This window comes from Prosopis cineraria, unplaced genomic scaffold (genome assembly GCF_029017545.1).
Source record: "Prosopis cineraria cultivar Desert tree isolate PC_DT_omini unplaced genomic scaffold, ASM2901754v1 PC7, whole genome shotgun sequence".
NCBI classification, from domain to species: domain Eukaryota; kingdom Viridiplantae; phylum Streptophyta; class Magnoliopsida; order Fabales; family Fabaceae; genus Prosopis; species Prosopis cineraria.
In genome coordinates this window covers 456102-482222 of record NW_026555338.1, presented here as the reverse complement: position 1 = coordinate 482222, position 26121 = coordinate 456102, and the positions used below count along the sequence as shown (strand labels likewise).

The 26121-nt window shown below is 35.5% G+C and overlaps 2 pseudogenes; one reads left to right on the top strand and one right to left on the bottom strand.

Annotated features, from left to right (window-relative positions):
• The window catches only part of LOC129315616 (rhomboid-like protein 11, chloroplastic), a 57688-nt pseudogene that overhangs the window by 6787 nt on the left and 24780 nt on the right, over positions 1-26121 (bottom strand).
• LOC129316956 (28S ribosomal RNA) lies at positions 2657-5753 on the top strand (annotated as a pseudogene).

Below are 26121 nucleotides of genomic sequence, written 5' to 3'. Positions count from 1 at the left end.
CTTATTTCACTCAGATTAGATTTTTGCCCTAGTTTTCTCTCTTTAAAGGCTAAAATTGAGCCTACGGGTTCAAAGCTCTATCATTCATCTCTAAACCAGTCGCAAAGCTCTAATTTAACTTTAGAGAACATTTTTATTACTATTGGGCAAGAATCAAATCCCTCAAATTACACCGATTCAATTTCCCTATAACTCATTTTTAGAGAAATTTGTGTAGAATGAAAGGTAAGAGTTATATATAGCTTACCTGATAAGTTATTGATCTGAATCACCTTCCACTACTCTAAAATAGCTTGACTTAACCCCTCAGCCCTTCTCCTCTCTTTATCTCATGTGTTTCTCAATTTTACTCCTCTCAAATTTCTAAAATTTCATGACTTATGAAGTAATTTTCTAGTCTATGTGCTGTAGCGCCTGCAGCACAAGTCGCGGCGCGTGGCACAGTGAGATTTATTCTCACCACACGTACTTGCTTCAACTCAAAATGCACTCCTATCACCTATATCTGCTCATACAACACACAAACAATTCCAAATACTAATTAATCATTTGAATCTCTAATCCCATACTAATTTCCACTTCACCTTCAATTAACCTCTAAACTTATAATTAAGAAATTTAGGATGTTACACAATGTGGCTATTTAATGATGTTATATAACGTTATAGATAGATAATGAACCCAATGGATAGGCTCTAACTCATGTACAATGAATAATGGGAAATTTAGAAGTAGAGGACTAAGGGTGTAAATACTTGAAATGGTAATATTAATGAAATTCAACTTGATTGGTTGTTGTGTTTGGCTCTTGGTCACCTATTAGATTGAAAAATTCAATCTTGGAAACTAGTAGATTGAGGGGTAAACCTTTGACCTCTTAAAAGTTTGAGGTAACTAGGGAAACCTTACTTTGGGTAGTTATATGTTAATTGATTGTTAAATGTGAATTATGAATGTTACATGCATGGGTTTGATTTTTAATATGAAACCATGTATTTGTTTCAATTAGTGTATGAAAATTTGATTTGTGCATAATGCTATTTTGGCTTAAAATGCAAAATGCGAAGTCAAGAGGATTTTTTTAACTATGAACATGCTTATGCCTTTAGAAAATGAATGTGATGATTGGGTGAGATAGATGTGTGTTAATGAGAAATGAATTTTAAGATAAGTGAGAATAATGTTGAGAAAATGATGAGAATACATGCTTGGGTAGCGCATCGTCGTGAGCCTAACGTGATTGTTGTGATAATGACTAAACGAAAATAAAAATGTGAAAATGAGTGAGTATTAACTATGGCATGATCAGTGGCAAGAGTTTGCTTAAGGATTAGGAGTAGAGAAAAATCTATATGGTATTCAGGTTGCCCTCTGGTGCACAGGGGTATAGCCTTGTCTCATAGTTCATTGAGGGACTGTCTCATAGTTTGTCTAGGGGCTAAAACCTAGCTATCTCCACTGGTTCAATAAAGAGAATAGTCTAGGATATGAGATTCAAGAACGGAGGAAATCGTGGTCCAAGAGTGAGTCATATGATCTTTGGCTGGGTCACATCTCGCAATTGGTGAGCTTAGATAGTCCAATCACATGGACGGAACCCTATTTAGTGTTATAGCTCATGGTTTTAGTCTAAGGAAACAAAGAGGATATAAGGTTAGTTGATTATTTCCTATATAAATATATGACGTGTCACTCGTGTTAAGTTGTGGCAAGTCACGTGAATAATGGGTTATGTCATATATCTAAGAATATGGTGACAATGCACCTAATGCATGTGAGATAAAGAAGTTACAAAAAAAATAAAATAAAATGATAAGTTATGATATATGTGAACATGTTTTATATACTTGGTTTCTTATGCATGTACTTAGTTTATGATTGATATATGACTGCATAAGGTAGGTTTTACCTTGATTATTGAGTGGCTAGACTCACCCCTTTCATTTAACACTTTTCAGGCTCTAGCTCTGGTGTTGAGAGGAAGAAGACTAAAGAGGCTAGGAATTAGCATATTCCTTTCTATATGTCTCTAGCTTAGTTTTTTTTTGCATAATAGCATATGTTTGCCAATTCTAGGATGCATGCCATCACACTTGCACTATTTTGTTGTTAGGAATGTTAGATTTGTATTTTAGGCCTTAAGTCTTTGTGTATGTTGATATATATTTTTTAATAGGGCCAAAATACTAGTGCAAGTGTAGAAATAGACATTTGAGCATGTTTTGATTGTTTTAGGTATAAAGTAATGACAATTTACCTCCCCCTCTATTTTTGGTAAAATAGGGTTGAGGAGTAAATTTTTGTTATACTGTTGTTTTAGTGCTTGTGACGTGTTATACTGGTAGTCCTAAGTCTATTAAACATGGTCTAAGTGCTAGAAAAGGCTTTTGGCACATATTGAGAGTTTTAAACACTCATTTTGTGTTAAAGTTATAAAACGTGGTTAAAATAGGTTTGCTTGGGTGTCACGCAACATCGACATTTCCTAAAATTGTGTAAGGTGGAAGTTGGCCTCCTGAGAGCCTCGCCTCTCGACAAGATGAAAGACACCCCTCAGTGATGGCTGCTATGATCAAAGGTAGTTGAGATGTTAATCAAGCCCACACGTGCGTATGTTGTCCCCTAAGTTGAGTAGTCTAATTAGTATCCTTGAATGCGACCCAGGGTCAGGCGAGGCTACTTACTGAGTTTAAGCATATCAATAAGTAGAGGGAAAGAAACTAATAAGGATTCCTTTAGTAATGGTGAGCGTACTAGGGAAAGCCCACTCTGAGAATCGATCGCCCTCAGCATTTGAACTGTAGTTTGAGAAGCATCCTTAGTGGCAGACTGAGCCTAAGTGCCTTGGAAGGGGACACGGGAGAAGGTGAGAGCCCTATCGTGCTCAAACCCTATCACACCACGAGGCATATTCAGCGAGTCAGGTTGTTTGGGAATGTAACCCTAATCAAACGGTAAATTCTGTCTAAGGCTAAATACTAGCAAGAGACCAATAGCGAACAAGTATTATGAAGGAAAGATGAAAAGGACTTTGAAAAGAAAATTAAAGAGTACTTGAAATTTATTGGGAGGGAAGTGGATGGGGGCTAGTGATGCATCCCGGTCGGATGTGGAATAGCGCGAGCTGATCTACCAATCGACTTGGGATATGGACCAATACTGATTATGGTGGTGGCCCAAGCTTGTATTGTTGATATGCCAGTGGTAATGTCATCCCCGTGATCATGGCTAGCAGCGCGTGCCATCATTATGTGCCTCAGCACCTGTGCGCTCCTGGCGTAGGCCCGTGAGCTCCCCATTTAGCCCGTCTTGAAGCACAGACCAAGGAGTCTAACATATGTGTGAGTCAATAGGTGATTAAACCCATAAGGTGGAAGGAAGTTGATTGGCAGGATCCCCTAGCAGGTTGTATCGCTGACCGACCTTGATCTTTTGTAAAGGGTTTGAGTAAGAGCATGCTTGTTGGGACCTGAATGATGGTGAATTATGCCTTAGCAGGGTGAAGCCAGAGGAAACTCTGGTAGAGGCCTGAAGCGATACTAATGTGCAAATTCTTCATCTGACTTAGGTATAGGGACAAAAGATTAATCGAACTATCTAGTAGTAGGTTCCCTCTGAAGTTTCCCTCAGTATAGCTGGAGCTCAAGTGTGAGTTCTATCAGGTAAAGCCGATGATTAGAGTATCAAGGGTGCAATGTCCTCAACCTATTCTCAAACTTTAAATAATAGAATGACGTGGCTGCTTTGTTGAGCCATACCATAGAATTGAGAGCTCCAAGTAGGCCAGTTTTAGTAAGCAGAACTAGTGATACAAGATGAATTGAAAGCTAGGTTACGGTGCCTAATTGTGCACTAACCTATATCCCACAAAGGGCATTGGTCGATTAAGACAACATGACAATAGTCATGGAAGTTGAAATTCGCTAAGGAGTGTGTAACAACTTACTTGCCGAATGAACTAGCCTTGAAAATAGATGGCATTAAAGTACTCGACCTATACCCGACTGTCGAGGTAAGTGCCAGGCCCTGATTAGCTATCGATACAGATGTTGGTAGTAGTAGCAAATATTAAATAAGAACTTTAAAGGCCAAAGAGGGGAAAGTTAGGGCCAGCGGCTAGAAGAGCACCACACAACACATGGTGTCTAGTGTGGCCCTGACGGTCCTTGAAAATACAGAAGACCGAGTGCCTCCTATGCTTGATCATACTCATAATCGTATTAGGTCTTTAAGGTGAACAACATCTAGTTGATGGAACAATGTAGGCAATGAAAGTCAGCAAAATGGATCCATAACCTCAGGAAAAGGATTGGCTCTAAGGGCTAGGAATAGGGGTCCTAGCCCTGAACCCATCGACTATTGGTGGACTGTTCGAGTTGCTCCTACAGCAAGAGCGAGTTGCTATGTGCCAGCAAGGAGATAGATTAGGAACAGGCTTTTCAAGGTCCCTTCCCTAAGCATCGAATAGTCGACTCAGAACTGGTACGAATAAGGGGAATTCGACTGTTTGATTAAAACAAAGCATTGCAATGGCCCCTATGGATGCTAACTTAATGTGATTTCTTCCTAGTGCTCTGAATGTTAAAGTAAAGAAATTCAACCACGCATGGGTAAACGACAGGAGTAGCTATGACTCTCTTAAGGTAGCCAAATGCCTCATCATCTAATTAGCAACGTGCATGAATGGATTAACGAGATTCCTACTATCCCTATTTACTATCCAATGAAACATAGCCAAGGGAATGGGCTTGGCAGAATCAGCATGGAAAGAAGACCTTATTAAGCTTGACTTTACTTCAACTTTTGAAATGACTTGAGAAGTGTAGGATAAGTGGGAGCTAGAAATGGAGAAAGTGAAATACTACTACTTTTAACGTTATTTTACTTATTATGTGAATTGGAGGTAGGGCAATGCCCCTTTTTTTGGACCCAAGGCTCGCCTAGCAAGCTGATCTGGGATGAAGACATTATCAGGTGGGGAGTTTTCCTGGGGTGGCACATCTATTAAAAGATAACAAAGGTGTCCTAAGATGAGCTTAATGAGAATAGAAATCTCATGTGGAACAAAAGTGTAAAAGCTCATTTGATTCTTATTTCTAGTACGAATATGAACCATGAAAGCATGGCCTATCAATCCTTTAGTCCTTTAGAATTTGAAGCTAGAGATGTCAAAAAAGCTACCATAAGGATAACTGGCTTATAGCAGCTAAGCGTTTATAGCGAATTACTTTTTTATCCTTTGATGTTAACTCTTCCTATCATTGTGAAGCAGAATTCACAAAGGTTGGATTGTTCACCCACTAATAGGGAACGTGAGATGGGTTTAGATCATCATGAGACAGGTTAGTTTTACCCTACTGATAACAATGTTGCAATAGTAATTCAACCTAGTATGAGATAAACTGTTGATTTGCACAATTGGTCATCGCGCTTGGTTGAAAAGCTAGCAATGCGAAACTATCGTGTATTAGATTATAACTGAACACCTCTAAGTCAGAATCTAAGCTAGAAGTGATGCGTGCACTCGTCGTCTATTTGCTAATCAGTAATAAAGGCCTCAGCCCCTAAAGCCACGTTTCGTTAGTGGTGCCCTTATAGCAAATGAGTCACAAGGGACGCCTTAAAGAAATTCCCATCCAGCAATATGTAAAATCCTTTGCAAATAACTTAAATACTCAACTAGGTATTGTAAGTAGTAGAGTAGCCTTACTGCCACAATCCACTGAGATTCATCCCAAGTCGCTTTGATTTATCCCCCCACCCTTTGCATCCAGAAATAGGCCAAAGGTTATGGCCTATTTACAACGTACGCCGACAAACCCCAAGGAAGATTGTGAAAGTTGTTCGCAACCTCAGGCGAAGCCCGTGGCATGTGATAGAGCATTATGGCAAGTATTAGTAAAGCTTTAGCAGGGATAGGGCAAGTTTCAACAACCTCAGGCCAAAGCCTATGTAAAGTAATGGTGTGTTATGGCAAGTATCGGTAAGAGCTTTGGCATGGTTCGAGCAATGTTGGCAACCTCGACTAACACTTATGGCAAGTGATGTAGCATTATGGCAAGTGTTGGCAAAGCTTTAGCATGGTTTGGGCAAGGGTTGGCAACCTTGGGCAAAGGATGTGGCAAGTATTGTCAAGGTTCAGACTTACTGTGAGCAAGTCTGGACAAGCTCAAGAATAGTCCTAGCATGTCCCGAGCAAGTCTTGGCACATCTAAACTGGCCACGGGCAAGTCCTGGCACGTCTAAGAAGAGTCCTGGCACATTTGGACCTACCCCAAGCAAGTCTTGGCACATTTGAGGCAAGTCCTGCACATTCAAATTGGCCACAGATAAGTCCTGGCATGTCCAAACCTGCTCAGGGCACATCCTGACTGGCCACGGGCAAGTCCTAGCTTGTTCGAACCTACTAAGGGCAAGTCCTAGCACATTCATACAAGCTATAGGCAAGTCCTAGCACGTCTGGACATACCTAGGATAAGTCCTGACAAGTCCAGACCTGCCACGGGTAAGCGCTGGCAGTGTAAAAAAAGTCCTACCCATACCAAAATGAAATTTTCTCATTACATTTGTGATTTGATTGTTTTATTAACTCAAACTCACCCTCTTGACATATTGGGGGGTTCGGCCATCGGAGCTAACGCCTGTGATAGCTTGTAGACGTCGCACCCTTTAGAGCAATCAAAAAATCTTAGAAAATTTTATGGGTGTCTAAAAATTATAAAACTTTATAGATTTCATCCTCATATCATGTGTAAGAAGCCTGTAAAAAATCACATGAATTGGAGGTCTCTAGTTCCCCTAAATGAGGTGTTCTTGTTTGAAAAAAAGTATGTTTGTTTGTGCCAAAGTGGAAAAAGCCCATATTGCTCCTTAGGGGGATGCCTAGCCTCGAGGGGGTCCAACCTTTTTTTTATAGACCCTCAAGAATCACATATGCATGCTTAGCACTTAGCACTTAAGTATTTTAGCATGTTACACGTTGCGCGTTTAAATATAATGGAGGACCGAGCAAGCTTAGGCAAAACCCCAAGGAAGCATATGTGGCAAATGCATGAAATCCACTGGCAACCTTTCTAGTGATAGAAGGGTTAAGGTAACTGAATAACTTTTTGTGTTTGATTGTTTGTTGTAATTGTGTGTGAGTATGCTATGTAAAGCATGAAATGGTTTTCAATTGAGCATGTTTTATGGCATTGTGTAAATGTTGCATGAAATAGCTTTTGATTGAATAAAAGCATTAAAATAGGTGATTTCAAATGATATGTTAATATATTTATATGTTGTGCATGAGAAAATGTGTAAAGTGGTAATAAGGAACCTACATGGTTTGAAAAGTATGATCATAGGGGTGAGAGTTCACCCGAGTAGAGAGGTGATGATAAGACCATATGGCATACTCTCCTTAGTGCTTAATGGGGTGCAGTGTTAGAGAATTATATCTCCTTAGTTCTTTTTAAGGTGCGTTATTAGAGAAGATCTCCTTAGTGACTGATGAGGTGTGGTATTGGAGATATTAGACTCCTTAATGTCTGTGTGACATGGTGTTGGAGTTAATAACACCCCATTGTGTGTATTGGGGGAAACCATAGTCTGAAAGTGAGATAAGACACCTTTGACAGGGTGATTCTACCATTAAAGGTAAGCTCAGGGCTAATAAGAGTATACATTAGTCTAAGGTGATTGTGGTTTCATGTCGAGGTAATTTAGAGGTTCGATCGGTAGTGATTAAGCTATGGGATGCTATGTGATGTAATATGTTTTTGTATGTGGTATAGGTGGAGAAAAGTGGTGAAACAAGTGTAAAAGTGATGAATTGTTTGATTTGAGTGTTATTTGAAATGGAATATGTGACATATTATATAAAGTGGTATATTATGCTTTACTTTTTTACATATTTGCATGTGATAGTCAATAGGAGTGAGTTATTCTGTTATTGAGATTTTTATCTTACCCTGGTGGTTACATTTTTACAAGATAGAGTAGAGACTAGGGCAAGGGAAGAGAGTTTGGGCTAGCTTGAGTTATTGAAGTTGTGTGAACACAAAGCTTGTGTAATGAACTAAACTATGTAAATTTTGTGTATATGAGTTACCATAGGGTTGCATGCATGTTTTGAGTAGTAAGTTCATCGAATCTTAGCCCAATTGTATGTATATGTGATGAAATGAATCAAGGGCTAAATATTTAGGTGTATACATGATGATTTGTTGTACATGTTAATGAATCTTAAGTCCAAGTGTGAAATTATGATGAAATGAGTAACTTGAGTAATACATGTGTTATAAATGTGAATATATGTGAATGTGTAAAGAAAAGGGCCAAGTAGGCCAAGTTGTGCTAAGTAAATGGAAAATTATGAAAAGTTAGAAAATGTGAAAATTAGCCATTAAGGGGTCAAATTTCAATATATGTGTGTATATGTGATATGTTGTGGTCAATTAGGTGTATTAGGTCCTTTTGGACTGGGTTTAAGACCTTATGTAGTCTAATGAGAGAAAGAGATTGATTTGAGCGCTAGGGGATGCAAATTTTTTTAAAAAAGTGACATTTTGCACTCGGGTGTCCAAATTTTGATCAGATCATTAGATCATGTCCAAATATGTCTCATTAGCTAGGTTATAAAAGAAGCTTCATGTAGGCACTTGAATCACTCTGATCGGACATGGTATGTGAAAATGGCACACGCTAAAATTTTATCAGTTTGCTGTCAAAATGATAGCAGGATTTTCAAACAAGCATGCCATGGTGTGTAGTGTCACATGCTGTGGCATATGGCACAGAAAGTTGGGCATGTGGCTCCATGCCACATGTCGTGGTGCACATACTGCACACTATGGCGCAGGCCCATAATTCAACTTGAGTTTATGGTTTTTATGGCATGTAATGAGGGACATGAATACATGTGAATTGCTTCTACTATGTTACTCAAATGCAATGTGGTTTTTGATGATTTTGTAATAAAGTCTTTGGCTAAACCTTTTCAAATAAATCCTTTGATTGCTATAGTGATTTGGGATGTTGTAGTTTTGTAATCTTCGCCTATATCTATAGGATATGGGGGGTTACAGCCTGTGATCCTATTTGTACGAGAGTGCTTATAAAGATCTCCTATAGGTGGGACAATAATGGTGTGTTTAGATGATGTGTTTTGATATGCCTATTATATGTTGGTTAACACACACACACACACACACACACACATTATTCAGGTTAAATTTTGAGCCATTTATATTTAAATATGCTTATTAATTATGCTAATTTGAGGCAAAAACCATACATGTAACCTCACAAAGCCATGATTTGTCAAAATGTAGGAGTAACACATTACCTTTTTGAGCCATTTATACTTGAGATGTTGTAGTTTTAAGGATTGAATAGGTGTGAATTGAGCATTCTTTTAATTTGAATTAATGGATAGAGTAACACATTACCCTTTGTTGGAAGCAGCCAAGCACTCTTATGTGTTATTAGTTTTCTTAGTGATGATTCCTTCTAGAACTTATTTCTTATTTGAGGCCACATTTCATGCAACTTTGAGCCTTTGGCTTGATTCTTTTGGAAAAAAAATAATTTACCTTAAGATATAATAATTTTTTGATGAGTGTGAAACTAAAGTAATCACTGATATTTACTTTTAATTCTTTTAAGGCTAAAGATATTGATAGTACACATACACATGTTTCTCCCAAGCAAGATGTTCTTGAGAAGGGTTGTTTGCTTTCTTTTGCAGATGACCAAGGCATGTTGGCTGAAACACCTATTCTCTCTTCTTTAACTACTTTCCCAACCTAAAAGAAGAAAATTATATACTTGTTCAACAGGGGGAAACTGTGGCAATTGTAGAAGAAAAGGATGAGAAATTTAAGGCTAATCAAGAAGAGAAGGATGCTAATAATGTGTTTGCAATGCCTAATAATGATTTGAATATTATTGAATTAATGAATAATGCTTTGATTGAACCATAAGAGTTTATAATGCTTTGGAAATTGATTCATTTCTATTTGATATGCATGACATTGCCTCATATGAATTTGTTGATGTTGATGAACTTAATGTTAGTCCACTTGAAATTTCTGATGAGTGTCCTTTTGTAGACCATTTTAATCTTGCGGAAGGTTACTTTGATTATTTTGTAGGCTTACATTGTATTTTGACTGAACACACTTATATAGATGACAAGTTGGATATTGAAGAAGTAGCCAAGGCTTTAACTAACATTGAAGAAATTAAGGACAAGTCACAAGAAAAGGTGAGTTTGGCAGTTGTTAAGTATGAGGAAATTGAAATTAAAGAAAAACCAAATGATAAATTGCATGATTTTAATTTTATGCTTGAAGAATTTAGTAATAATCTTGTCTTGTCTAGTATTGATCTATACTCTCCTACTTCCTTATCTATTTTCACTTGTTTGAATGACTATTAATGTCAAAGTTGTTTGGAGATTGATCTCTTTTTGCAAGGCAAGAATGATATATCCTTACATGTACTTCTTAATGATAATGAAATTGATAACTTCTCAGTTGACTTTCTTAAAGATTTCATTTCTTTTAGCCAACATTTGCTTGAGGAAGGCTTTGTTATTGATTTTATAGGTCCACAAGTTGAAGTAGCCAAAAGAAATCACAAGCATTAAATATTGAATCTTACAAGTAAGGAGGTCGTGCACTTATATGGGGAAGATTAACAAAATGGAGTTATCAAAGATTCTACTCCTTATATCTTAGAGTCATTACCAATTAATCCCCAGCCTCCACCCAAGATGCTTAGCAAAAAGATTAAAGCTACTCATCAAAGATAAAAACTTCCACTACAAGAGCTTGATGAGATTTAAATTAGGTTTTACATCTCAAACCTTATCTTTTACTTTGCTTTATTTGATTCATTTGATGATTGAGTAAAATTCAAGTGTGAGGGAGGTCAAGTCATTGGGAAAAGGTAGAATTTTGATCCCTTAGTTTGTTCATTTCATAAAAATTGCATTCCCTTATCTTATTATAGCCTTCATCAAAGTCTTGGTGGAAGTCATGACTTCTATCATTTCGGCTATATACTTCTTTTTAGGGAATTTGCACAAATTTTTCACTTGCACTTATTTCATCCATTCATTTTGATATTATATTGTCATATCATTAGTCTAGGCATATGTTGAGAACAATGAATGATTTAAGTGTGGGGGATGAGATAAAAACATTTTGGTTTTCTTTTATTTTGATTTTCAAAAAGTTTTGAAAAAAATATTATTCTGTTTTTGCTTGGTTTTTGTTTGAAGTTGCTTTAATGATAGAGTCATTTAGTTGAATCTTTGAAAATTGCGTTAGAGATTGACTAGTTGCGAAGTGAACTTAAACATTTACCTTTAACAAATGGATGTGAGTAACAAATAACCCTTGATGGAAGGAGCCTTAAGAGTGTATATTGTTTGCTTTAGTCAATTCACTCTGTAGAATTTGTTTCTTTTCTTATAAAAGGCTACATCTTTCACTTCTATTTAGAAATGATAGATGCCAACCCTTAATACACTTTATCTTTTGCATACCCCTATCTTCAAAAAATGCATGTTACTCTTTTATCTCTCAAGATACTTGGCATGTTTTAGATTTAAAATGGTGCATTTCTATTATTTGTCATCCTAGTCATTGTTAAGGAATAAGGGTTAAAACAAGAAAAGTTAGAGCAACCTCAAAAGAAAAGAAAAAGGAAAACAAAAGAAAGAAAAAGAAAAAGAAAAAAAATATGTTGAGAAAAAGAAAGAAATAAATAAAGTTACAAGAAAGAAAAATTTGAAAAGAAAGTGAAAAGAAAAAGAAAGCAGAAAAATAATAGGATAGAAAGAATGAAAAATAAATGAATAAAGGTTGTTTAGCTATATAACACCCTTTGTTTCCTTAAGTGCTTATGACTTAATTTAATGATTTTTCACCTGTTTGAACTACTATATGCCTTATACATTAAGAGATAAATTTCATATAAGGCATCACTTGTATGCCTATCCCTTACTTTTTCACATGTATTTCTATTTTATCCTTTCTTAAGCCACATTACAACCCAAATGAATACCTCTTGATTCATAATGTAAGTGATATCTAGTGGTGGAGATGTAGAAAAGTTACAAGTATATGGTATGGTAGTTGCTAAGTGAGCTTGAGTGAAATATATAAACCCTAAACACTTCAGAGTTAAGAGTTCGAACACTTTATCCTTGGTGAGGTTGCTCATTGAAGTGAACTTTTGGTAAAGGCATGCCTTGTAAAGTACAAAATTCTCTCTCTATTGCAATTGATTTGATAAGTGGATAGGTAAAGATTTATTGACTCTTGGTTTAGGAATTTTAAACATTTGTTTTTGTTTTCTTTTCACTTCTTTAAGAGTGTTGGGGAATTAATTTTAATTTTATTTTTTTCAAAGTGCAAAAGCTAAGTGTGGGGGAATTAATAGGACTTATTATTTACACATATTTATTAAATTATTAGGACCATTTTCTCCATATATATTCATATCACATTCTAAGTGAAAATTTGCCTAATTTTATTTTTCCCAAAGGAGAATCGAGTCACCTGAGAATGAAAGAGGAAGAATTTCTAAAAGGGGAAATTCTGTGCCATGCACCATGGCTTGTGGATAAGCAGTTATAATGTATGTATGGCAACACGCTTGAGAAGTGCTCTCTGTGCCATGCGCCGTGGCACATGATCACATTTTTGCTATCATAAGTTCACGAAATGAAGCTGAAAATAGAGGAATGACAAAGGAAAACGAGAAAGTAGTAGGAGAGCAATGTTAGGGCTTAGAGAATCTAAGTATTGGGAGTATGTTAGAGCTTCTAAACATCAAAGGCAAGCTTTCTACACTTAAATCTTTCTCTCTTCTTCCATTTTCTTGATAGTAGAACTTAGGGTTTAGTTGATAATGGTGATTTCAATTCACAGAGGCAATGAGTTTAAACCCATTGACTTAAATAGAGTTAATGAGAGTAAATTGAGCTAAGTAAACTTAATATTTATGATTATATGATGATTGGTGGTTGAAGGACACTAAATATCCAAAAATCCTCATAAATATGTAGGTTGGGAACAATATGGTCCCATTAATGATCATTAAAGAGCTTAATAATGTTAATGAGGATTAAAGGAAGCTAAGAAACCCTATGAGTATTTTTATATGAGTCAAGAATGAATCTTGAGCATTAAGAAGTGTTGAAGTATTAGTGAAAATTAGCCCAAATCTGAATATTAATTATTTGCATTGTAAATACTTGTAAGCTTCTTAGAAACTTTAGGAGTGAGTATTTAAGGGGTGAAATCTCGACCTATCAAAGGTTTGACGTAATCAGGGGAATTCTATTTTATGCTTCTATGTGTTGATCAATTTATTGATTGAGAATTGATAATTGAATTGTGTGAGATTGATTAAAATGCAAATGTGGCTTGCTTTGTTTGAAAAACCCACTATAAAGTGATAATTTAATGGAGTATAATGATTTTGAAATTTATGGAGTTTAATGATTGTGAATGCATGAGGTATAATAATTATAAATAATTTGGAGTTCAATGACTTGTTTGATTTAAGGTTCAATGAAAATGTGTTTAGAGAGTACCATGATTTCTTATCAATGAGGTTTTTTGAGTATATGTATTGTAATGAGTTCAATGATTTGGTGAAATTGTGAATTTTAATGAAAACATGAGGTTAAAGAGTTTAATGATTGATAAATATAGGAGTTCCATGATTGATTGTTTATGTGGAGTTCTATAAAATATGTTAATTATGAATTATTACATGAATATGCATTGCATGATCTTGAGAGGCAGGAGTTCACCTAAGAAGAGGAGTAGAGAATTAAATTCATATGGTAGGGCTCCCATCATAGTTGATGGCTTGCTTGGATTGTTTATATACTTATTGTCCTACCTATTCAATGAGGGACTATCCTACTAGTTTAACAAGGGACTCAAACCTAGTTAGCTATGTACTAGTTCAATAAGGAAGCTAGACTAGGGAGAATGACACTTCATAGTATGAGAAAATAGGGAAAATTGTGTTCCATAAGTGAGTTGGGTAAGCCTTGGCTGGGTAATCCCCTCACAAGTGTTTACGCTAGAGAAATCCTGAATTATAGACTATCCCATTATAATATAGCCCATGGTTTCATGTCAAAGGAATAAGGAGGATATAAGGAAGGTGTGATCATGCATATAATGAAAAAGGGCACATGATAGTCTGTATTGTGACCCTAATGATGGTTACCATGAATTGAGTCTTAATTCTTTTTGAGTATATGTCATGTGATGGTGTGACAAACTCTCTCTTGTATAGAAGTTGTTAAAAAGCATTATTTCATGAATATGGTGCTATTATGTTGGGAAATGTGAATTTATGCTCTTAAATATTTTACATGATTTGGAAAATTGATTATATTTGCCACTTGCATCTAAATTGATTGACATACATTAGTATAAGTTAGTTGGACCTTGGTTACTGAGTGGTTATGCTCACCGTACCATCTTCAACATTACAAGAAATAGCTCAAGAGGATTTGATAGAGGAAAGCACCTAGAGGCTTAGGACTGTGATCCTATTTAATATGCTTCTTTTTTTTGAGTCATTATGAGTATTTGATAATTTAAATTGCCAACTAGGATTAGTTCATTTTTGGTTCTTACTTGCATTATGCGTTTGTGAGTTGTAAGTGTATTTTAGGCCATAGAGATTGAGTTTATCATATGTGATATCTGTAATAGGGCCAAAATACTGATGCAAGTAAGGGTTAGGCATAATATGTGTTGATCATGAAATATTGGATGAAAAGTTACTTAAACTCCCCCTTGTATGCTTTTGAGGTTAAGGGGTTGAGTAGTAAAATTGTGATCTATAAGTGTTTAATGTGATATGGTGCATTGAACGAGTTAGTTTTGGTGTTTTGCATGTGTCTAAATGGTGTCAATGACTTTTGGCTTTTGGTGATTGAATTGGGCATTTAGTTTTGGGAAAAATGTTGAAAAATTGTAAGTTTTAAAAAGAGTGCCCAAATTTTAATTGTGTAATAATTTGATTATGAAACTAAAGCTATTAGTTAGAGCTCGGGAAGAGCTTTCTATAAACACCTAGTTCGCATCAATTGGATGTTAGACGGAGGATTGGGACGCATCAAAAGTTGTCCCAAAAGCTGTCAAATTGATAGCAGAATTTACTATCACAGATTGTGCAAGTACACCTTAGTGCATGGCATAAAGGCGAACAAGTCGTGGCGCATGTTCGATGAACCACGATGCACACCTCAAAATTTTGTAGAATTTTTTTGTTTTCTAATGTTCTTGCAAATGCGCTTATGTTTGAAATGATCTCATGGTTTCGTATATTTGTGAACTTTGATTTGTCTATTTTAAAGACTTAGAACATGGTTTTATTTTATTTTATTTTTTTAAATACTTGGGATCCCAACTTTTTCATCCATTTGTAATTTGGTATTATGTTAATTATCTTAATTCAATTTCTTTATTAATTGAGATTTAGAGTTAATTATGGCTTAGAAGGAGGAGGATATTACAATAGCTCACTACTATTGACTATCACATATAATTATATGAAAATATAGCATAATATACCATTAAACATAGCATATATCACGTATTTCACTTTAAATCACTTAAATATAACATTTCACCTCTTTTAAATTATAATCACCATATTTTATTGCTTTTCACCTCTTTTTACCAAACACAGCATGATCACTACCAACCAAACCTCGAAATCACTTCAATTTGAAACTATAGGCTCGCCTTAGAGCAATACACTTTCTTATTGGCTTTGAGCTCACCTTTAGTGGTTTGAATCACCCAGCCAAAGGTGTTCTATCTCATTTCTAGACTATAGTTTCCCTTTAAACACATGATGGGGTAACTCTGCATCATATTAATACTAAGGACTCTAAATCTTCAACACCACCCCACAATAGGCACTAAGGAGATTCTCCAACACCGTACCTCAAAAGGAACTAAGAAGATAAAATTCTCCAATACCATACCTCGTCGGGCACTAAGGAGAATGATGTCATATGGTCTTATCACTGTACTTCATATGGGTGAACTCTTACCCCTATGGTCATGCTTCTCAAACCAATTATAAGTTCCCAATCACAACCAATTTCATATATAGACATATATACATTTCTATATCAAATTACAAAATTTTATTTACTTGTTTAACCAAAATTCCACTTATGCAATAAACAACGATGCTATAAAACATGCTCAGTTTAAAACACATTCATGCACTACATAGCATATGAACACACAGTTACAATAAATAGTCAAACAGAGGAATTTATTCCATTACCTCAACCCTTCTATCAATAAAAAGGTTACCCATGCACTTTAGTTACCATAAAAGCTCGTCATAAGCTTCCTTTCTCAACTCACTCACAAGATATGCTAATCTACACACAATTGGTACAATTTAATCAATTGGTCCCATTGACCAAAAACACATAATTATCAATTATGGCTACACCTAGCCATTCATTTCTTTCCATTTATCCATTCTAAGTCCATTTCTACTCAACTACTACTTTTAGTCACTTCTAATTATCACATTTTGCCTTTATACCATTTCCACCCTAATTTTCTATTATATTAGGGCTAAATTGAGCCTACAGGTTCAAAGTTCTATCATTCAACTCTAAACCTACCACAAATATCCAATTTAACTTTTTATTACTATTGGATAAGAAATAAACCTCTTAAATTTGTTCGATTCAATTTCTCTATAACTTATATTAAGAAAAATTAGGGTAGATTTGAATTTAAGGGCGGTACAAAGCATACCTGATAAGTCACTAGTTGAAAATCTCACCCAAGCTCCAATAATAGCTTGCCTTAACTGACTTTGATCTCTCCTCCTCTCATCCTCGTGTTTTCTCTCTATTTCCTCTCTGAATCTCAAGCCAAATCACGACTTAAGAGGTCACTTTCTAGTCCATGAACTACAGTACACACAATATAAGCCGCTTTTTCTTATCAAGTCCATTTTCTTTATTTGGGTGGCTTGAGGAGTGGGTCTTCTTAACCTCGAGATTCTTTGGGATGAGACTTAGGAGGATGCATTATCCTGATCCATCCCTTAGACAACGATCCTTAGCAAGGGGCCGTCTGGGTCTCTGAAGCAACAGGGGCATTAATGTTTCTCCTCAAGTACTTCATTAGCATGTGAGATTGTGTCCAATCATGGCCTACAAAAAGTAAAAAAAGGTTAGACTTTGTTATAAGGTAAAAGAAGGAAAGGTGGAAGAAAATTGAACGCAAGAGATAATACTTATTGGCATGGCTTTTTATTATGTGCCTAAAGCACCGGGGCCACCATTTGTTAAAGCAAAGGTAGGTATCTCTATCTACAAGATACACCTTGCACTGTCTTTGGCTGGTGTATAGGACGGCTATCTGGTTGATAACCTCTGGATCTAGCATCTCCATGCTAATCTAAGGGATAACACTTGAGGGATGTACTGGCTTAATCCAAATTGGCTTGCCACTAGTAGAGGATCATAAGACTCTAAGTAGACCTTCAGAGACTTGAAAGAGGAGCTAATGTATGGCAACCATATCTTGGGGGTAATGGCTGAGAGGAAAACCTCATCCCTTAATAATGGAGTGAGCTTTTTCTTTTGGTCTACCAAATATCTATACAAAGTAGAAAGGTGACAGTCTGGAATGTTGAAAGCCTTCAATGTCATTTGTAAGGACCAACTTTGTTGACTGAAGAACTCAAAGAAGTTCTTCGAGTTAGTCAGCAGATGACTAGCTAGAAGGTAAGTAAAAGGGTGATTGGCTTGGGAATCTTCAAGGAAGGGTTCTAGATAGAAAAGAGGGAAGTAGGCTATCATCCACAGCTTCAAGAACTAAATAGGCCAATAGAAGTTGCTGAAGGGCTTCTTCATCAACAACTCCATCATACCGTCATAGATGCAGCATAAAAACATTATCCCCAGGCTATCTGATTGCCGTAGAGGAGGGACTGAGAAATCATCAAGTACAGCTGCACGAGCTTCCCAACCCCTGGGGCTAAGATCCATTAGCTTAGGAGAATCTAGATGAAGACCAGGTGCTCTATAAGGGTGACAAGGTCATCGACTGGCTTCTTGGAGAACAACTCCATGATCTTTGTATAAGAGACTGCGATCCTAATCTTGCTCCCCAATTTGGTTAAGAGGGTAATGTAGGAATCATGCCTCTCATAGACATGGGACTCAACTCAAATATGAAGGCATTGCAGCCCAAAGCCTAAAAACTAAAAAGGGCTGTCAGAAGGTAGATTGAGATGTCAACATCAGCTAAGGATAGCTGAATAAGGTCATAGAGACCCATCTCCTTCCACTGGGGTGCATAAGTCTGCTTTAAGCATCTTACCCAGTTGACCTAAGCATGCGGAGATTGTGGTCGGTTCCCAAGCTATCAAAAGGAAGACTCGGGAAAAGGCGAGGCCGTTTGGGTCAAGACCAAGTTAGAGACGGAGGTTAACAGCCATGGATTTAGTTGAGTGGGGGTTGTTACTTTAGACAAGTCATGAGAAATGGTCAGGTACTTGACATTGCTTTTTATTGGACATTTGCAAACTCCAAGGTAAAGTACTGGAGAAAAATAAAGAATAGTTAGTATATTCCCCCCAATAGAACAGAAGACTAAATAGGAAAAGTAAAAAGCTTACCAAAAATGTGACGGAATCATAGAACGAAGAATTCTCCTATAATGAAAAATAAAGAAATATTAAAATGAGGACCTAATTCAAGGAAAATAAGTGTTTTTACAATCAAATACATACCATTACAAATCCACTAAGTGAGGCAATAGGATTTTAGATAGTTGCCGGAGAATCAGACAAACTTCTGGTAGATGGGGAAGATGGAGCAGCAGTAGAGGTAGTGGCAGAAGTGGAGGAAGCCATTTGAGAGCAAAGGAAAGATTGGAGCAAGGGAGGCAAATGCTTGAATGATAAGAAATGGTAAAAAGGCCAAAAGAAATGACCAGAAAAAGAAATAAGTTTATATTAACAAAGGGTGCTCAAAGATGAAGCAACATTTTAGTTTTTTCAAACATGCCATGTGGCTTACATTATTAGCCACTAACACATGAGGGCTAGTTGGGCTGAGTAACTGAAGATTCAGGCTCAATACGAACAAAGGGGCTAGCCTTGAAGCTCAATAAAGTCCATAATAAAATAAATATACTGAAATCCTATTAGTTACAAACATTAGATAGTTAGCATAAGAAGACACAATCTCGAGTAATTCCAGAACCCACGAACATCATGCCCAAGTATCTCGGTGAGATGGGCTGATTACCAAAAATGGAGAACACAAAATAAAGACCGTGCCATAAGTTTCATGAGATCCCTAATTCCTTGGCAAAACGTGCTAGGTCTTAAGGGAGAGGCTACCACTACTTTGATACTATAAGTAGAAGATGAAGACATAGAAGAAAGTCAATCAACACTCAATCAAAGACTCACATCTTTACACCTTTTAGTCTTTAGTTTTATCAATTAGTTTTACTTTCAATTTAGACTTGTAACTTCTCGTATTTCAATAAAAATCAAACATTTGTTCTACTAAAGCTTCATGTATCTTTTACATCCGAGTGAATTGTGGTAAGGGATCTCGGACCCTTTTGTTATCAATTGAGACTCAAGGTCTCTAGCACGCCTGGTATTTGTTGTTTACCATTAACAAAAAGTCATGTGGCTCTTGCTTAAATGAGTCATGATGATATAGATGTATCTATAGAAAAAGTTTATATTTATAGAATTTCATTGGGTTTGGTGTAGCAACTAATAATGTTTCCTAAACAACAACAACAAGCCTTTATCCCACTAGGTGGGGTCGGCTACATGGATTGCAAGACGCCATTGTGCTCTATCATTTATTAAGCTTAATAATGTTTCCTAAAGCTCGTTAAAGATATTAAAAAACTATCAAAGGGAATAAACCATCCCTATTTAATGGCTATTTCTCTTAATGAGTCAACTATTAGAATAGTTTTGAGCTCTGTTTCAAGCATTACCTTTTGGATTGCATCTCTTCCAAGATTGATAATGATTGAATCCCTATACTTGCAACCATTTTTGTAGAAATCCTATGGAAAAGGAAAGAAATTCAGTCAACTAAACAAATATATTAAATCTCCAAAGTAGAAAAAGCTCATATTGCTCCTTAGGGGAGCACCCAACCTCAGGGGGTCCCACCTTATTTTTTTATAGACCCTTAAGAACTATGCGCTCGTGCTCAGTGCATAGTGCTTTAGCACATTACGCGATGTGCATTTAAATATAATAGAGGTGTGGGTAAGCTTAGGCAAAATCTTGTGCAAGTGTGTGGCAAATGTTGGCATAGTTTGGGCAAGTGTTGGCAAACCCTAAGTAAGCATATGGCAAGCATTGGCAAGGTTCAAGAAAAGCCCGTGGCTTATATTGGCAAGGTCAAGGAAGATATAGGTAAGGTCTTTGCAACTGCTGATAGCCTTGGGCAAGCCCATGGCCCGTGTTGGCAGGGTATGGGCAAGAGTTGAAAGGTATGGGCAAAGCATATGGCAAGTGTTAGCAAAGCCTGTGGCGTGCCTATGTTGGAATGGTCAGGGCAAGTGTTGGCAACCTCAATAAAAGTTGTGGCGAGTGTTAGTAGCCTCGGGCAAAGCCCATGGCAAGAGTTGGCAACCTCGAGAAAAGGTTATGGCAATTGTTGGCAGCCTCGGGCCAAGTATGGGTGAGCCTATGACAAGTGATGGCAACCTCATGCAAGCTTGGGCAAGTGTTTCCAACATCCAATCAAGGAGGGGCAAGGTCTGGCACGTCCAAACTTGCCACGGGCAAGTCCTAGCATGTCCAGACTAGCTACAGGCAAGTCCTTTGTGTCTAATATATCACACCCCAAAATTAAACACAATCGGCATGAGATGTATGCACAAACATACATCTCTTAAGCCTTAATCAAGGAAGCTCTAATATAATATTCTAATTTATTTGAAATAAGATTGGAATTTATTGCAACATTTTTATATAAGAAAAAAGATTCCTAGACTCTTTGTAAAAATTTTGGCAAAGCCTCCCCTCTCAATAAAGCCCCCAAAAGCAAGCCTGCAACCATTTTGCTAAATGATAGCAGTAGTAAGGTACTTTGTCCCTATTAGCAGATAACAAAAATATACATAATAATGACAAAAATCCTGATTATAGCTTATGTGGAGCACCTGATATAAGAATTTACAAAATATAATGCATAGATTTATGCTTACATTAAAAGAAGCTTGATCTACATTTCTTCACTTCAATAGAATACTACAACCCCTTAATGGTCAGCAGAAGGTACAACATCAATTAATGTATTTGAGACCAAAATAATAATTTTCAGTAAATAATATCCCCACATTTATGAAGTTTAAAAGGATAAAATGAATAAATGGTAATGATTATAAAAATTAAAGAGACAACAACTTCATATAAAATACTTCATAAACTTTGAAATTAAGAAATTACATAAAGCCATAAATAAAATATTAACCATTAAATTTATAATATCAAATATCCTTATCACTTAATTGAAACGTTATTCACTTACCAAAAGTATTCCTAATTTTAAAAGCTCACTCTTTACCACTCCTATAAGTTTCTCTTCCTTCAAGTATCCTATAAAATATATAATAAAATTTTAATTGACTGTCTATAAGTTAAATAAATTTCCCTCCAATTTTAATATAATCAAAATCAACTAAAATTCAAGCTTCCCTAATTCACCTCTATTTATATCCCAAGATTTCTATTATTATTTTGACCACATCAACTCACTCTATTGGGATAGGACTTTCTTTTAGACCTGATCTTAAAGACCTTGTATTCATCATTTCCAAATTATTCAATAAAGGTTTTTATGATCAATGGACTAACAATAAATAAATAAATTTTATATACAAACAAGCTAGAAGCAATTGGAGATATAGAAAATAAAATTAGAATTCTTGAAGAACTAACATATGCTATTTTTATTTTCTACATAGTATCGCTAAACTTAATACCAATCATTTGTTGACAAATGCAACATCACGACATTTCTTCCTCTTGTTTAGGTTACTTGAAGTGTTGAAGGAACATTAGAGCAAGGACATCATGAAAATTGCAGAGCATATAAGACCAAAATGGGAAATTGATCTATTAATTTAGATTGAAGAAAACAATCAAGGTCAGTTAGTCTTTCACTAAAAAAATAGGGGCAAGTATGTTTATCATCATTTCCTAATTAATATAGGAACTTAAGTGTTATTAACTATAGAAAGACTTTAACTTTTTCCTATTCATTATTATATAATAATGGGAAGACTATCACTGACAAAAGTCCAAACATCAATTAACTTATTAATATCTAACTTTTTAATAATTTTCTTTTGAGCTTCTAATTTATGGAGTACTAACTAAACTTTAAAGGAAATTTTTGAAGAAGTTTCTGCTTTAAAGACATTATCAAAGTCAACTATGTTTCATTTGGGATTTGTAAGTGAGTGCTTGTATGCCTATTAATCTTAACAGAGTTGTAAATAGCAGCAAAGAAAAGAAAGGAAAATCCACAATCTCAATTCACAATACACATATCTAGCAATAGGGAAACAAAGAAATGAAGCATCTTACCCCAAACCATTTATGGCAGTAGTAGTATAAAGAAGGGAGGAGGAAGAGTTGTAGAAGTGACCAAGGGAAGGGCATCAATGCTACTATATAAATAAGGAGGCGAAGGGAACTAAAAGAATAGAGAAGACATAAGAGGGAGATGCTAGATGCACAAATAAGAGAAGGAAGAGGATCCTCACACCCATAATGGCAGCACAGAGATGGGACGAAGAAGGTAACCTACCTAGTCAACTCTACAATACAGAGTGAAAGGACAAAGAACCATCATGAAATATAAGAGGCTACGATGTAGACCTCAAAGGTGGTGGACTCATGTTAAAGTTAAGATCCACACCGGTGACCCACTCAAAATAGAAGGGATGAGTGGAAAATGGTGATTGATGGAGCATTCTCTCTCTTTCCCTAAGTTCTAAAGCTTTCTTGAATGGAAAATGTTAATGTTAATTGATGATGATATTGTCAGATATAAGGGTAGAGTGTGTGTGCCTAATGATACTCGATTGAAAAATATCCTACTTAAGGCCCATTAGAGTAGATACGCCATTCACCAAGGAGCAACTAAGATGTACCATAACTTGAGATGTGGTTGGTGGTGGCCAGGAATAAAGAGAGATGTAACTGAGCATGTGGCTTATTGTTTGACTTGCTAGAAAGTTAAAATTGAGCACTAAAAACCCACCAAAATGCTATAGTCTCTTGATATCCTAAAGTGGAAATTGGATAGTATTTCTAAAGACTTCATTATAGGATTGCCTAAAATGCCTTTTGGTTATGACACTACATGGATAATCATGGATCGACTTACCAAATTAGCCTACTTTTTAGCTATAAATATCACCTATCCTCTTGAGAAATTAACAAAATCTATATAAGGGAAGTGGTGAAATTGCATGGAGTGCCAACTAATATTGTATCTGACTATGATTCAAGGTTCACATTGAACTTTTGGAGGTCATTATAGGAAGCCATGGTTACTCATTTAAGTTTAGGGCCACTTACCACCCTTAAATTGATAAGGAAACAGGGTGAATTATTCAGACTCTTGAAGATATGTTGAGGGCCTATGCCATTGAGCTTAAAGGTAATTGGGATAGTCACTTGTCGTTAGCTAAATTTGCCTACAATAATAGTTTCCACTCTAGCATCCAGATACAACATTATGAAGCATTATATGGAAGGAATGTAGATCACCCTTTTATTGGATAGAATTGAGAAGAGAATTGTTTTGGGGCTAGACATTGTTAATGAGACTACTTGGAAGATTACTTTAATCAAGCAAAAATTACTCACAGCTCAAAGTAGGCACAATAGTTATGTGGATAAGAGGAGGAGATTGCTCGAGTTTGAAGTACGCAACCATGTATTTTTAAAAATCTCTCTAGTAACTGGTATTGGAAGAGCTATTAAGTCTAAGAAGTTAACTCTAAGGTCTATAGGACCCTTTGAGATTTTAAAGTGAGTTGGGCTAATAGCATACAAAGTCACATTACCTTTAACCTCTTTGTTGTTTCCAACTATTTGTACTTTGCCTTGTTTAAATTATATTTCTTGTGATGTTTAATATAATACAACATAATTTGAACCTAAAATTTAATAAAACCATTTAAAACCCCTCAGAACCCACTTGCTAAAGTGTGAGTGCCGGCCTGGGATCGCATATTCTCTTTTTTCATCTATTAAGGATTGATTCAGAGCTTTACAGCCAACATGGACTCATCCTGCTAGTGATACATTTCTATTGCTCAAGGTAGGCATGGGAAATGGAGGAAGATATGGAAATAGGACATGTTTTTGTTGCTCATGAAATAGACCTCAATTACAAGTTTGAAAATGGTAACTCATATTTTTCCTAACATGAAATCTATTATTAAATTAATTAAATTATTATTTTAAAGGATAATACTAGTTAAAACTATAATTGAATCCTAATTAAATCAGTTATAAATAAATTATTTATTAAATTGGTTAAAATTTTGTTTAATAGTTTACCAGTTCAATCATGTTGGTTGACCCATATTTACATACTATGAGGCTTTACAAGTGGCTGACCATCACACATGTTTTTTTTTATTTTATTAAAAATAATGACACATACAAAACTTTAAAAATATTATTTACAATTATGGATATTAAAATTTTAGAAAAGGATAATGATATATAACTAAAATTAAAATTTTCATGACTTTATTTTTTCTATACTCATCTTTGACATTTTTTAGTATTTAATGTTTAAATTTTTAATGATTATTTTAGATATTTTCGATATTCTTCTTTCATCACACTCTATCTGCTAATTTCTATTTCTAAAAACTGCCCATATAGATTAAGTAACCTATCAAATTTAATATAAAGAGTTATTCCTATATTTTCTTTTCTTTTCATTTTATCATGGTACACATTCATTTTCCCATAACTTGTACAAATGAAAATGTACTAATTTTTCCCTTACCTCTGTCCTTTCATTTCAAGCCCTGCCACACATTTTCCCATAAATACATATAATTTGACTATTGCATCATCTAGAAAATATTAGAACATATTGATCAATACACAATACATATTCACCCATATATGTACATATATTTAAAATAGAAAAGTGTGTTTCCACTATTCTAATAGGATCATTAAGTCCTACACAACAAATGTATACCCCTAAGATTTTTATTATTCTTCATCCATAAATCTATTATATTAGTCTTAAAAAACTATTTTTTCATTTTTAAGTTTCAATTAATTTAATTTTAAATACATGGACCATTGGGATGGATTATGGCTCATTGACCCAAGTTGTATGGAATGAGTTATAGTTTTTTTTTAATGCTATTAGCCATGAAAAGTGATGTGGATCACTTATGTGTTGCAGGGAATAGTTGGTGGAACTTATTGAGAAGTTAAAGAACAAGCTAAGTCTTATTTTGTACAAGGGAAACACTTTTGGTACCAAAGGGTTTAGGTAACAAGGGAATTTAGATTTCTTATTGCTTTGTTTAGCTATTTTTGAGTAGATAATATTATCTAGTATGCATTACATGTTTTACATAATTGAATGAAAATTTATGGGATATTACTTTGATATTAATGCATCTATATTTACTATATATTTAATAATGATGTTATTTATGAAAATAAGGTTATTAGCATGTATTGTGGTCATAAAAAAGAGGAGTTGTAGTTAAGAAGTGCAATTAGGTTTGGTACCTTAGATAGGCTAAGGAATTGCTTAAGAGATGAATTATGAATATTATACTACCTTGAGTGTTGAAGTGGTTAATATTCGGGAAAGGTAGAAAAGGGTAGGAGGCATGATCTCGGCGAGAGTTCACCAATGGGGAGATGTGGTCTTATGATAGTCTATGGCTCACTGTTAGTACTCAGTGTTGCCTTTCATATTGTGGGCTCAGTACACTAAAGTGGTTAGTGGATTGAGTGTTTGACACCTGTCAGTTAGGGAGGGAATCTGGC